Source organism: Moschus berezovskii, chromosome 9 (assembly GCF_049115385.1).
Source record: "Moschus berezovskii isolate FMDL1 chromosome 9, NW_MosBer_1.0, whole genome shotgun sequence".
Classification (NCBI taxonomy): domain Eukaryota; kingdom Metazoa; phylum Chordata; class Mammalia; order Artiodactyla; family Moschidae; genus Moschus; species Moschus berezovskii.
Window position 1 is genome coordinate 68,111,232 of NC_142468.1, and position 13,430 is coordinate 68,124,661.

At 39.9% G+C, this 13,430-nt stretch overlaps 1 protein-coding gene across 2 annotated transcripts in view; it reads left to right on the top strand.

The window, feature by feature from the left end:
• The first annotated feature begins 2,149 nt into the window (after positions 1–2,149).
• INO80 (INO80 complex ATPase subunit) overlaps positions 2,150–13,430 on the top strand; it is a 124,207-nt gene continuing 112,926 nt past the window's right edge. Inside the window, exon 1 of one of the 2 annotated variants that reach the window (XM_055437456.2) lies at positions 2,150–2,666. The gene's annotated coding sequence lies outside the window, so the exon portion shown is untranslated. The remainder of the gene's footprint in view (positions 2,667–13,430) is intronic. The other variant, XM_055437455.2, reaches the window with a different exon arrangement.

Sequence of the window (13,430 nt, forward strand, 5' to 3'; positions counted from 1 at the left end):
GAAATTTTTAGAGATATTTTCACGAACACTCCATCTTTTCCTCAAGTCATTACTTCAAGTTTTAAAATAAAATCCTTCTAGGTAAAAGAAAAAAAAATAAAATAAAATAGGAAGATTATCCTAGATTATCCGAGTGACTCTGTTGTAATCACAGGGATCCTTAAAGGGTTAACACTTGGTCTGATGTGACACGAGAAGGACCCAAACTGTCATTTCTGCCTTGAGATAAAAAGAAGGGCGGCAGAACCCAAGGAATGAAAGTAGCCTCTGGAAGTTGGAAAAGGAAACAAATTCTTTTCAGGAGCTTCCAGAAAGTAAGGCAGCCCAGCCAACACCTCGATTTTGGTCCAGTTTGAGACTGTCAGACTTCTGACTTACAGAATGTAGGCTAATAAATTTGTGTTAAGCCACTATTCGGAAAAGGCAATGGCAACCCACTCCAGTACTCTTGCCTGGGAAATCCCATGGACGGAGGAGCCTAGTGAGCTACAGTCCATGTGGTCCCGAGGAGTCGGACACCACTGAGCGACTTCACTTTCACTTTTCACTTTCATGCACTGGAGAAGGAAATGGCAACCCACGCCAGTATTCTTGCCTGGAGAATCCCAGGGACGGCAGAGCCTAGTGGACTGCCGTCTATGGGGTTGCACAATCGGACACAACTGAGGTGACTTGGCAGCAGCAGCAGCAAGCCACTATTCTGTAGTAATTTGTTAGCTCAGACAAAACAAACTGACTACTTACATCTGAACTTTAAGGGACTCTATATCTTGGTCCCTCCCTAGTTTACTGACTTCCCCCCCTTTATTCTTTTCCTTTTGATTTTGGCTCCAGTCAGCTGGTTGTTACTTAAATATTATCCCAGTCGATTTTAGGTGTTTATGTTTCTGGGTATGTGAAACATAGGGTTCTAAATAAATTTTGTTCTTATACAAAATTGCCACTCCCCTGTTAATCCTGAAACCTTGTTCCCATTCTCCCCTTCTCCCCACCCTTCTCATACAGGATATAATTCACTTTAACTTCTGGTGTATTCCCGGGATCCTCCCCCTGACAAATGAGCAAGTGTTGACTCCTCTCTCTGACAAATGAGTATTTGTGTGTGTTCTTACATCCCCTTGTCTCTTTCACAAAGGGTGTACTTTTTAAAAAATATTTATTAATCTGCATCTTGTCTTAGTTGCATACATGGGATCTTCGTTGCTCCACTACATGCAGGATTTTAGCTTCCCCAAAAGGGACTGAATCCTTCTGCATTGCAAGGATTCTTAACCAGTGGACCACCAGGAAAGTCCCCAGAAAGTGTGTACTTTTTCCTTTAAGCAAATTTAACTTTTCAAAGTCCAGCGAATTTGGCACAAGAAGGCTACCTATGACTTTAAGCAAATGTTTTGTTTAAATGCTAAGGGCCAGAATTAAATGAATTAAAACGAGACATGAGGGAAATGAAACAGAATAGTTTACTTTCAGTAAATTCTTCTAATCCTTACCTGCAATTAGACTGTACACTAGGTACTTCTCATCACAGATGCTGGTAACCGAGTTGCATTAATTTTAGTAAATGTGGGCAGCAGAGAGTGCCAACTGTTGAATTGGCACAGACAGGTCAATTACTCCCTTTCCGGAGGCTCATTGGGTAGGTGTTAGAATACTGAGACATTTCTGATGACGGGTCTGTGTATTCCCAGATGCTTGAATCCTAAAGCCTTCACTTAGGTACCTTGCCCAACTGTGCCACAGCATCGCAGTTTTGGTCGCTGAGCCCAAACTGGAGCCCCAAACTGTGTTAAGAGTGGTCCTACAGAGCAGGGCCTTCCCCACAATATACAACCCTGCCCAAAGGGGCCAAAAACAATGTAAAATATCACACCTGAACCTATACCTTTCCTCAAGTGAACTGAGAAGTGTTTGGTAGCCATTAACAAACTAATCACAAATACCCTCCCACTTCCATCTGCAGCAACAAACATTCCCAGGATCCCGGGCCGTTTGGACTGACGTTACTTCCGGGAAAAGTAACCTTTCTTTGGCGGTTGCAGATCAGAGAGGTCTCGCGACATTTGCTCCCGCGAGATCTGCTTGCTCACTCTAGCGATGACATCCTCCTCCTCCTCCCCGCCGCCTTTCGGCAATCTTCGCCAGTCCCAGCCCCGACCAATCTGCCCTCAGATGGCATGGATCAGGGTCTTCCCCCGAACCCCGGTCCGCGCGGGGCGTCAGGCGGCAGCGGCGGGGTGCGAGCTGCACGAGGCCGACAGCAGCGGCACTGCGGACGGCCACGGGCTGGCGACGAGCAGTGAGCGTGGGCGGGGCGGGGGTAAGACTACTGAGTAGCGGCTCGATTGTTCTGGCCTGGCTATGGCGCCTCTCCTCCCCCCCGCCATGGCTCCCCGTGTCCCTGCTCCGCTCCTCTCAGTGAGTGAAAGTGGCCGCCGCCGCCGCCGGCCCAGCGCCCGCAGCCGCCTCAGCGCCGCCGCCATCTTGGGGTCCCAGGAGCCGCCGAAGGAGCGAGCTAGGAGCGTCCACGCCCAACGTAGTCACCGTCCCACGGCCTCAGAGAGCGAACCGCGGCTCCACCGTCGGCGGGGCGACCCCCCCCTCCGGACCCCGCCCGCACCCCGCCCCCCCTCCGCCGCCGCCGCGGCGGCGGGGCCCGGCGGCCCGAGGTGAGGCGACTAGACGTGGGCGGACGAACGGAGGGGGGGTTGTGTAGGCCCCGTTGCGCCCCTCTCTGTGGGCGACGACTGGGCCGCGTCTTAAAGGGGCCGTCGCCCCCGGCCCTGGGATTTGTTGGGGTTAGTAGGGAGGATGGGTGTGGACACTCCTCGCAGGGTTGGGACCTCAGGGATCTGGGCCTTGTTCTTACTCTCTCCTACCTCGGGAGACCCGGGGTCACGCGGTGACCTCGGCCAGCCGAGAAAGCCCGTGGGGCGCCCACACGTGAGGAGTGTGTTAGACCAGGTGCACGTGGGACCCGGTGGGGCGGTGTCGGCTAACACGTGTGTGGGTTTGGGGGTGGGGTGGGGCAGGGCGGGGGCTGGTTGGGCTCGAGTGGGAACCCGGTGTGGACTGCTCTATTTGTCCTTTTAAACACATGAGCTCTAAGGGCTTGATAGTGTGTCAGTTTATGGAAGCGAGTTGGGATCTGGGTGAATGGTCCGTTTTGCTTGTTGGTGTTGGCTGGGTGCAGCCTAACACGTGCGCACACTTAGGAGTGTGTAGGTGTCACCCCTTCTAGGCTTTTTGGCCTTTGTAGGGCGTCTAGGCAAGTGTCATCCAATTTGACGTTCCTTCTTGAGGTCGCTGTTGAAAACTCCTACTTCCGTAATCAGCGAGGGTGGAAGCCCCCTACAGTTTAGGAGTGAGAGGTTCTAGGAAGGCACTCACTATTTTAGTTTTAACAGCCAGCTCTGCCGAATTCTTTGATTCAAACCCTGTCTAGTTGTATGTTCGTGTACTTAACTTGTTGGTAGAATGGAAGAAGACGTGAGGTGGTTGACTTTGCTAAGATCTCAGGTACCCAGCTTACTTTTCCAGTCAATGACTTTCAAGATTTCCTTTCCCAAAGGGAATTTTCATTGTGGTTTACAAGTGGCGGCTTTTTGTTAATCATTTTTAAGGTAACACCTTTAGTGAGATATAGTTCACAGACCAAAAAGCTCCGCCTTTTAAAGTGTACAATTCCATGATTTTTAGCATACGAATTGAATTGTATAGCTAGCACAGTGAGTGCACTGCCTAACTGATCACTCCAAAAAGAAGCCCCCTTAACAGTTACTCCCTTCTCTTCACCCAGCCCCTAGCAGTCACTAATCTCTTTTCTGTTTTTGTAGATTTGCCTACTCTGGATATTTTATATAAACAGAATCATACAATATGTGTCCTTTTGTGGCTGTCTTCTTTCACTTAACCATGTTTTCAAGGCTCTTTCATGTTATAGCATGTATCAGGACTTTGTTTCTTCTTGTTGCCAATTAGCGTTCCAATTCTGGTTGTGTTTTATTCTTGAAATTCTCAAGCTCTTCCTATAATACATTTTACTTAGTTATTATATATGGTAAAAGTCGCATACTTAACTAGATTCTAAAATAATTTTTAAGAGTTAAATTCCATTGTTTTAGTTTACTATGTTTTATTCCTCTACAATTTGTTTCAGAAGAATCCAAATCAATTTTTAAAGGTCTGTTTTTTAATAGGAAAAAACTAATGTAAAGAACACAAATATGATTAGAAATTTTATGACTAATAAAAACATTTTGAGTACATCAAGGTACAAATGTGATTCAGTCTCAGCTACAGACCCTAAAACTGTGGTGTTATAATTTCACTTAGTGAAAGTTTGTCATGATACTACCAAGGGAAGGTATCATTAAACAGTTTTTGACTGCCGTTAACTTGTGTAGACATAGGACTAGGGAAGGACTAATAGGCATCTTTTCTGCCCACAAGGTTAAAACTGGCTTGGGGATAACATAAAGTTCATACAAAATACAAATGCTGGGATACATTGAGTTTTAGAGTGGGTAAGATTTAGATAAGATTGGTAGGAATTGGATAAGATTAATAGGAAACTCTGAATTTGTGTAGGAAAATAAGTGAAGTTGGTGACAGGTTTGCTTCTTAAGCACAAGGATTTTGATACACTAGGTCGTAGCCCGTACAAGACTGAGAAGAGCATAGTTGTTAATACTTACCAAATACCTTATATGGGCACTGATCTAATCAGCAGGGCTCCTGTTCTACCTCATACCGTCACCTTGGCAGTTAGGATTTCAGCATATGAGTTGGGAGAGTGAAGGGACCTAAATCTTTGAACCATGGCTGTGCTTTAAATGAGAAATTTCAGTTGTAGAAGCACTGGCTTCGCTTGCTAATTGTAGTTCAGTAGGTTTGCTTAGAGTTGAAAAGTTGGTCACAAAGAAGTTTAATGCCTGGGTTTTTAAGTACATCAGAGAGATTTCCATATGTGTTAGGTCAGAAGTAGGGTATCAGTAATAGCCAACGTCATTGACAAATTAGATGTGGAAAAAATCACTAGGACTAAATGCTGTCCTTTTTTTTCTTTAAAATTTGGCACACATCTTGTGGTATTTTAGTTCCCCAGCCAGGAACTGAACCTGAGCCCTTGGCTGTGAAAGCAGAGTCCTAACCACTGGACCGCTAGGGAATTCCCCATATTTTAAACTGTCTAAAAGACAATGAATAAACTGTGTGACATGCCTTTGTAAACCTTCATTACCAAGGTTTGGTAACTGTGTGATGGTGTCGGAACAGTATCCTTACATTATTTATGTGCTTTGAACCCCTTTTTAGTCTAAAGAAACCGGTGAACCCCTTCTCAGAATTTGATTTTTCAAATGTATAAAATATAGTTCACGTTATAACAATTAGTGATTGTCCTGCTCATACCGCTGTGGTATGCTTCAGGAACTACATTCAGAATTGAAGAAGATGTTAGTTTCAGTTATAGGTTAGTGAAAATAAGGATGTACCTTTTTTTCCATCCAACTTCTTGGACCCTAGTTTAAAGAACCTTTGCTCTAGAGAGTCCAACATGTAGCTAAGTCTTTTTATATGCATCAAACCAGTGTTTTTTTTTTTTTTTTTTAAGAAGTAGAAGGATTGTTGGCTCAAATTTGCATTCACATGAACAGGACTTTTGAGGGGAAAAGCGAGTGATAATTTAGCTGAAGAGAAACCTGGCTGTATAATAGAAAGACACTGGTTTTGAACTTAAAAAGACTTGGGTTTGAGTCCCACTTAGCACTGAATAAGTCAGCGAACTTTTTGTTTCAGTTCTCCATATTTGTAAAACAGGTACAATAATTTTCACTTCTGAGATTAAATGACATATCAACTATAAGACAGCATATCGAGAAATGTTAGTTTAGTTTCACCTTTGAAGAACATATCAAAAACTTTAACATACGTTTAGTTTTGATTTGGAAGAGGAAACTTATGCAGTAGGAAAGAACATGTATGGCATACAGGGTTTTCTCAGGGTATTCATGTTTAGTGTTCACCTTTTTGTACTGGTATTAAAATGATTCATATTTCTTATAAATATAAACAGATAAGCTGCCTTTGCGTTTGCATGTGACAGCTACCTTTTCTGGCAAGAAGTTAGTTAACTGAGGAGGATAAACTGGGTAAATCTTTGATTCCTTGTTCATGATCAGAAAAATGGCTAGTGAACATCAATATGGTAAAAAGAATGCTAGGCCAAGTGGTCAGTTTTATCTCTGAGATTGTTGTCTAAATATTACCAGAAAGGCTGTCAACGAATTTGTCACTCCTGGAACTTTGTTGTTGATCCGGTGGTTTAAGACTTCATGCTTCACTGCAGGAGGCACAGGTTCAATTCTTGGGGAGCTAAGATCCCACATGTCTTATGGTGTGTCTAATAAATAAATAAATAAATGTTTTAAAAAGTCACTCCTCAGGTATGAAAAATAAAATTTAGAAACGGACTGTATTTGTATTATCTTGGTAGAAAACCACAGTGTATTCACTCTTAAATTATTACACCTCAAAGGAGAACAAATTAAGCAGGAGGGAAGTTTCCAGTATAAATATTGAAGGCAACAGTGAGGCTTTCATATAAAGATAAATTTGATTTCACAATGGAGTGATGAAGACTGAGGTGGACTGTCATTAAATTGTTAATCTGGAAAATTAGAACTAGCTTGAAAGATGAATATTGTTAGATAGGTGTATAATGAGTGGTTTGTTTATGAAACTTAATAACACAGAAAGTGGTTAAAACTCATGAACAGACCAGACCCAATTTGAATATTACAAAGCCGGAGAGTTTTCCATCTCTAGTTCATTTCAGGTCAACAACTATTTAATGATACTTGAACCTAATGGTTTATGAAACTCCTTATTTTGTTCATTCATTCACTCAATATTTATTTATTGAACACATACTGAATGTGCTTTGATCCGCCCAACAGTGATTTGTTGAGCATCTGCCACACTCAGGGACAGTGGTAAGACTCTGTTGGGCATGTACAAATTAATTAATCCAATTGTATGTATATATATTGGAGAAGGAAATGGCAACTCACTCCAGTCTTCTTGCCTGGGAAATCCCATGGACGGAGGATCCTGGTGGGCTACAGTCCATGGGGTCGCAAAAGAATTGTACTTGACTTAGTTTCTGAACAACAACATGTTTATGTATGGAGAGTACAGAGAGGCTCTGCAAAGAGAAACAGAATTGTGCACACTCTTAGAATGCCATTTTTTGTTTGTTGTTTAGTCACTAAGCCATGTCTGACTCTTTTGCAACCCTGTGGACTATAGCCTTCCAGGCTCCTCTGTCCCTGGGATTTCCCAAGTAAGAATACTGGAGTGGGTTGCTATTTCCTTCTCCAGAGGATCTTCTTGACCCAGGGATTGAACTCACATCTTCTGCATTGGCAGGTGGATTCTTTACCACTAGTCACCAGGGAAGCCCTAGGGTGCCATGGATAAGTGTAAAAGTATAAACCTAAATGTTTCTCTTGAGGTGCTGATATAAATTACTAGTACTTAGGTTTTTTTGTTTGTTTTAATATAGTGAAACATTCTTTTCATTTGTTTAAAGGTCCTAATCTGCCTTGTTAACAGAAGCATTGTCATCCAGTGGCCTTGTAGTATAGCCAGACCCCTTTTAGATGCTAGAGCCAGATGACCTGGGTTCAAATTTTAGCTCTCTTATTAACTGTGTTGCCTCTGGAAAGCGGTTTAAGCCTCAGTTTATTCATCTTTTAAATTAAGATAATGGAAATACCTACTTCACTCACTCACTTGCTCACAGAGACCTAAAAATTCTTACAGTGGAATCTGACAAAGGGTGCGCTCAACAAGCGTTAGCTATAATTGTAAGTACCATTTTGTTTTGACAGTTTAATCTAGAGTTTGTTTTAGTTTGTAAAGTATTGAAGTCAGAAACTTGTATTATGAATAGAAAATATCTCAAGTCTTTTTTTAGGTAACAGGTAAAAATACATCAGTAAAGAAAATCATTAAAATGCATTAACCTTGTGTTTATGTAATGAATACCAGTAGATAGAAATATCTTTCTATTTAAAATCATAGCTCAAAGAGATGATGTTTTACAACATTAGACTTTTTAGTTCAGGGTCTAAAATATTTCTGTCCAGGTTGTCATTCTAACGTTAGTAATAATTTGCCTTTTTTTAGAATCATTCTTAGAAAATAATTAAGCCAGACTCTACAGTAGGGATTGGGAAAAGTTTTCTGTAAAGGGTCAAATAATAAATCTTAGGCTTTGCTGGTCATGTTTTCTCTGTCTCAGCTACTCTTGTCTGCTATTGTATTGTGAAAGCAGTCATAGTCACTATGTAAATGACTGAGTGGGACTATTTTCCAGTAAAACTTTATGGGCACTGAAATTGTAATTTCATATAATTTTCATGTGTCCTGAATTTTCCCCAGTTACTTCAAGACTTAAAAACCATTCTTATCTGTCAGGATTTATAAAAATGGTCAGCAGGCTGAGTTTGACATGCAGGGCATGCCAACTCCTGTTCTAGAGTCTTGGCTGTGTAACTCTCTGGCTAAGTGATCTTGTGCTAGTTAATATTAAGCCTTTAATTCCATCATTTCAATAGGGATAATACATAAAAGTATTTACTTTATATATAGAGTTGTTAGAAATAAATGAAATGATCCATATGAAATGCTTAGCATCATCCCTGACACAAAGTGTTTAATAAATGCTATAAATTATTGTCATCTAGTTGAAACTCCCTCATTTTACACTGAGACTCTTGGGACCCCTAAAGGATAGCTATTACTGTTAAAGTCTGTATGGCTTGTCAGTAGCATTAAACTTAAAAAACTTGACTTCACCTTCTCTTTCTGCTGAACCATGCTGCTTCCATAGAGGATTGTAATATCATTTGATTCATTTAAAATACTGCCTGATAAAATTATTCTGTTGGCTATAGTAGTGGTGGATGCATGACTTTATGCATTTGCCAAACTCGCAGGGCCTTTATAGCACAGAGTAAACTTCAATATGTCCAAATTAAGCGAAAATCATTTTGGAGGTTGAAGAATTCCAGGAAGGAATGCAGATTGTGAAAAGAGAATGTAATAATAATATAAATGTATGAAACCACTTTATTAAAATTAGGAGGAGGGACATGCTAACCTAAGTAACCTTGAAAATGAGTGGACTCTTAAGACAAGGAACTGCATATGAGCACTGTAATCTAATTGTTACAGTTATGTTCTGTGAGATTACCACTTAATTGTGGTACTGAAATTGAGGCTGCAATTGAACAATTAAGTAAATGGATGGTGGGAGACAGACTACTTACTGTCGAGTAAGAATTTACAGATAATCAAGGGGAGGAGGCTAGAATAATCCTTGTGGTGATGGATTAAAGTTGGAGTCATCAGTATGAATCCGTTTAGCTTGATACAGATACAGGTGGTTGCATATACAAATTTTTAGAGGCACATACATAACATGGGTTTATATACACACAGGTATATTTCTGTGCTCTGTGCAGAGAAGGTTAAAAACCTAGGAGCACACCTAGTACCCACATCTTGTTTTCTTAAACCATTATGTAGTAAAAGGAACTGGAGCTCCTTGGAGAAATAGCTAACTCTAGGTTTGATACAGGAAATCTACAAGATGAGCCTGGAGCATCTTGTGCCAGAAGGTAAGGAAGTACTACAGCTCCCACCACCACCATTGCACCTTGATGAGGATATGTCAGAGGAGCACAGGGACCAGTGGCCAAAACTCAACGATTTGAGCAGCAAAATAAAGCAGCATTGGATTATAACCCATAACATAAAATCAATATTGATGACTCTCTATTGATCTAAATAAATGATTGAATAAATGAATATACTGCTTGGAATACTTCATGAGCATGGCTTTATGCCCTTGGAGCCTCTGCTTGTTGGAGGTCTTCTGACAATATTGGAATAGTTAAATATGTGGGAGTTTGGAGTCAGACTTGTTGGATTCCAGTCCTAGCTCTGTTACTTTTGGCTCTGTGACCTTAGGGGAGACCTTAAGCTTAACTTTTTTTTTTGTCTGTAAAATAAGGGTTATAGTGTTGTCTGTGTCATAAAAGAATTAAATATGTGAATGTATATATGAAGTGCATATGCAAATAAAATGGCATCTGGTTCTCAATAGATTGTGTGTACATAGTCTTATTGCATTTGATGCAACAAAATAAAAAATTTGAATTCTCAGTTGGAATCCCTTGTGATGAAGTTCCCTCACCCCCAGGCTTCTTGAATAGTTAAAAAAGTGTTTATTGGACACCTAGTTTGGTGTAAACATACTTGCCTTGTTTATAATATCTGTGTATATTATAAAATGAAGATAATGTAAGTAATTATATTTGGTGTTAATAAAAATATCGCGTCTTAAGTGACTGAAATACAGTTGAAAAGCAAAAGCTGTTTAGTATACAGTTCACCTCATGCTTGTTTACAGATGGTTCACTGCCAGGATGAATTACCTGAACTTTGATTTCTCAGACTTCCTTTGGTGAAGACAGTTTTACACAGCTTCTCTGTTACCACCCACATGCTTACTGTGTTCACCCCCAAAATGAAAACTGACTTTTAGTATAGGAAAACTGATAGAAAAGTCAATTTTACAATATTGGCTGGTTATGAATGTCTCTTACCTTTTTTCTCAATAATAAACTCTGACCATTACTTTTGTAATAATGGACAGTTAACTATATGGAACGGATAACTAAGTTATCGCAGCTCTTTGTGAGAATATCTGTTTTTCGCAAATATCTATCAAGTAAGCTAATGTTAACTTTCTTTTGAAAAGAAATAAACTGAATTGCTCAAGATTTTGGGCCTGTGGATTCAGTTCTTTAATTTCCCTTTTACTGTTACATATATTTCTCAGCTGTCTCACTCCCTGAAAAAGGTAAGTGTTTTCATGAATTTACCTGTGAAAGTTGTTAAAGTCACTAATTCTTCAGTAAGAGGAATCTTTTAGCTTTGTTTTCAAAGTTTTAATTTGATAAATTGTCATTAATTTAGATTGGGTTCTTTTCACCAGAAGACTTGTGAAATATACTAGGGACCTCTAACATAGCCTAACATAGAACAGTTTTTTTTTAAATTACCATGTGAAAGGTCCACAGGCTACCGCAGGAAGCATTTCCTCCCTTTTGGATTTTTTTGATTTAGATTCTAATTAATTCTTAATCAATGGGGATTAAACTTGTTTGACCAGATGTCATGTCTGTAGTGTATACTACAGAACTCCCTATAGGCAGTTGTGCTAGCAATTTATTTCTTTTATTATTTTGATAAAATGCAGTTTGTTCCCTGTCTTGATGAAGATGCTATTCTAGGAAGCTGAAATGATTCTTTACCTAGAAGAAAGCAAACGCATTGTAATTGACGTCATCCTTGGAAACATACTTCATTTTGGTATATATTCTGATTTTATTGGGGAAGAAAAGTAGGGAAAGGTAAACATGGAAAGTACCTTTTCTTTCTCACAATATTCCTATAAGATAAACAAAATATTTTCTCTTTGCTATTTTAGAACTGTCTGGAAGGGCCATACTTTTTTAGCCAGGAGTTCTTCATTCCATTTAAAGTGCAGATGTAGGGAGTTCTCTGGTGATCCATTGGTTAGGAGGTTAGGACTCTGCGTTTTCATTGTGGTGGCCCAAGGATGATTCCTCGTTGAGGAACTCAGATTCCGCAAGACAAGTAGCAAGAACCATCCCCTCTGCAGTCCCCCCCCCCCAAAAAAAAAACAACAAATCCATGCAGGTGTAATTTTTGACTCTCAAACTTTGATTTGGGGAAACCCTAGGTTTATTATCTCTATGCTCGTATAGTACAAACTGTTCCTTTGGTTGAGCAGGTGCTTTCTGGCCTTCCTGTCAGCCTATGTAGAGGGCTCTGTCAGCCTGTGCTCTTTGAGGACAAGGTTTTTCCCTCCTGTTCAATTCTGGGACATAGTGGCTTCTTTAACTTTTTAGTGCATGTTCAGTGGTTTGAATGGAAAGTTTAGGTTCAACTAGAATATTTAAAGAGTACCTAATGATTTATTTTCCTCTTAACTTGCCATGTGTAAAGTGACCAAATACTGTTCAAATGTGGGTACTTTTGGAAGTGAGGAGAGAATGTTGGTAATTATGTTTCAGACAACAGGCATAAAATTGAACTGTCATGGGCAGACCCACTCATAGGCTCACTCTTGTCTCTCTGTTTTATCATGGCAGAGTCTGTGGTAAAGAATTGGGTGGTGAAGAATTGGGGTTTTTGAGTCACTGGTGATACATCTGAGTTCTAATTCTAGCTCGGGCAAGTTATTAAACCTAACTAAAATGAGAATACAGCTTAAATTACCATGAGGATTAAATGAGCTAGTATTATTAAAGCACCTGGGACAGAAAAGCCCGTCACGCCAGTGTGCTCTTGTTCAGTGATAGGTCCCTTGTCCTCCTCTCATCACCTCAGAACAAGAGTTGTACTTCCAACTGAGGCTGGCTTTGAAAGTTTTTTTAATGGTTAAGGTTATGTGAAACATTTCAGTGAATGCAGAAATGTTTTTTGGCTGAGCCATTGAGTTTATTTTTTGTTACAGTTGTATAATTATGGTGGGCAGGAAATAAATGCCGGAGAGTCGGACACGACTGAGTGACTGAACTGAACTGAGAACCTAATTACTCTTACTCTTTCAAAGCATTCATGAGAAAAAATTTTACCCCGATTATTTTTTGTATAATTCTTAATGATATTTTAATAGATTTTAATAGTTTATAAAATATAAACTATATAATATTTAATAGTAATGGAAACAAGGTGCTGGTAATCTTTATTTCAGCTAAATGGAATGATACAAAGACATTTTATTGGTTAGGGAAAAGGTGATTTAAATGAGAATTTTATTAAATTTCTTGTCAGTATATTGTACAGATTATGTATTTTGGAATTTGGTTTATTTTCCCATATTTTTTATATTCTGCAAATTTAATCCATTTTAATTGTTTGTGAATTTTTAAAAAGGAAACTAAAGAAAAGCAGTTTTTGTTGTACTTTGTGCATTAGTACAAGGATCTACACTGTAAACCAAAGAGGGGAGTATTCAGGTACTAAACTTCCAACTATTTCTGATATTGCATATGATTTCTTACTTAGTAAACAACAGATAATAAGGTAATACAGAAAGACCTAGGGTAAAGAACAATCACAATGATAGCATATCCAACTAAGAGAATCCAACTAAGAGAAATGGCAGTTACTTAGTTGGCCGATTTACGTATACAGTGAATTGTTGCTGCCTGTAAAATATTGGAGAGTTAGGGAAGATATTTGGAGAAGGCAATGGCAAGCCACTCCAGTACTCTTGCCTGGAAAATCCCATGGGTGGAGGAGCCTGGTAAGCTGCAGTCCGTGGG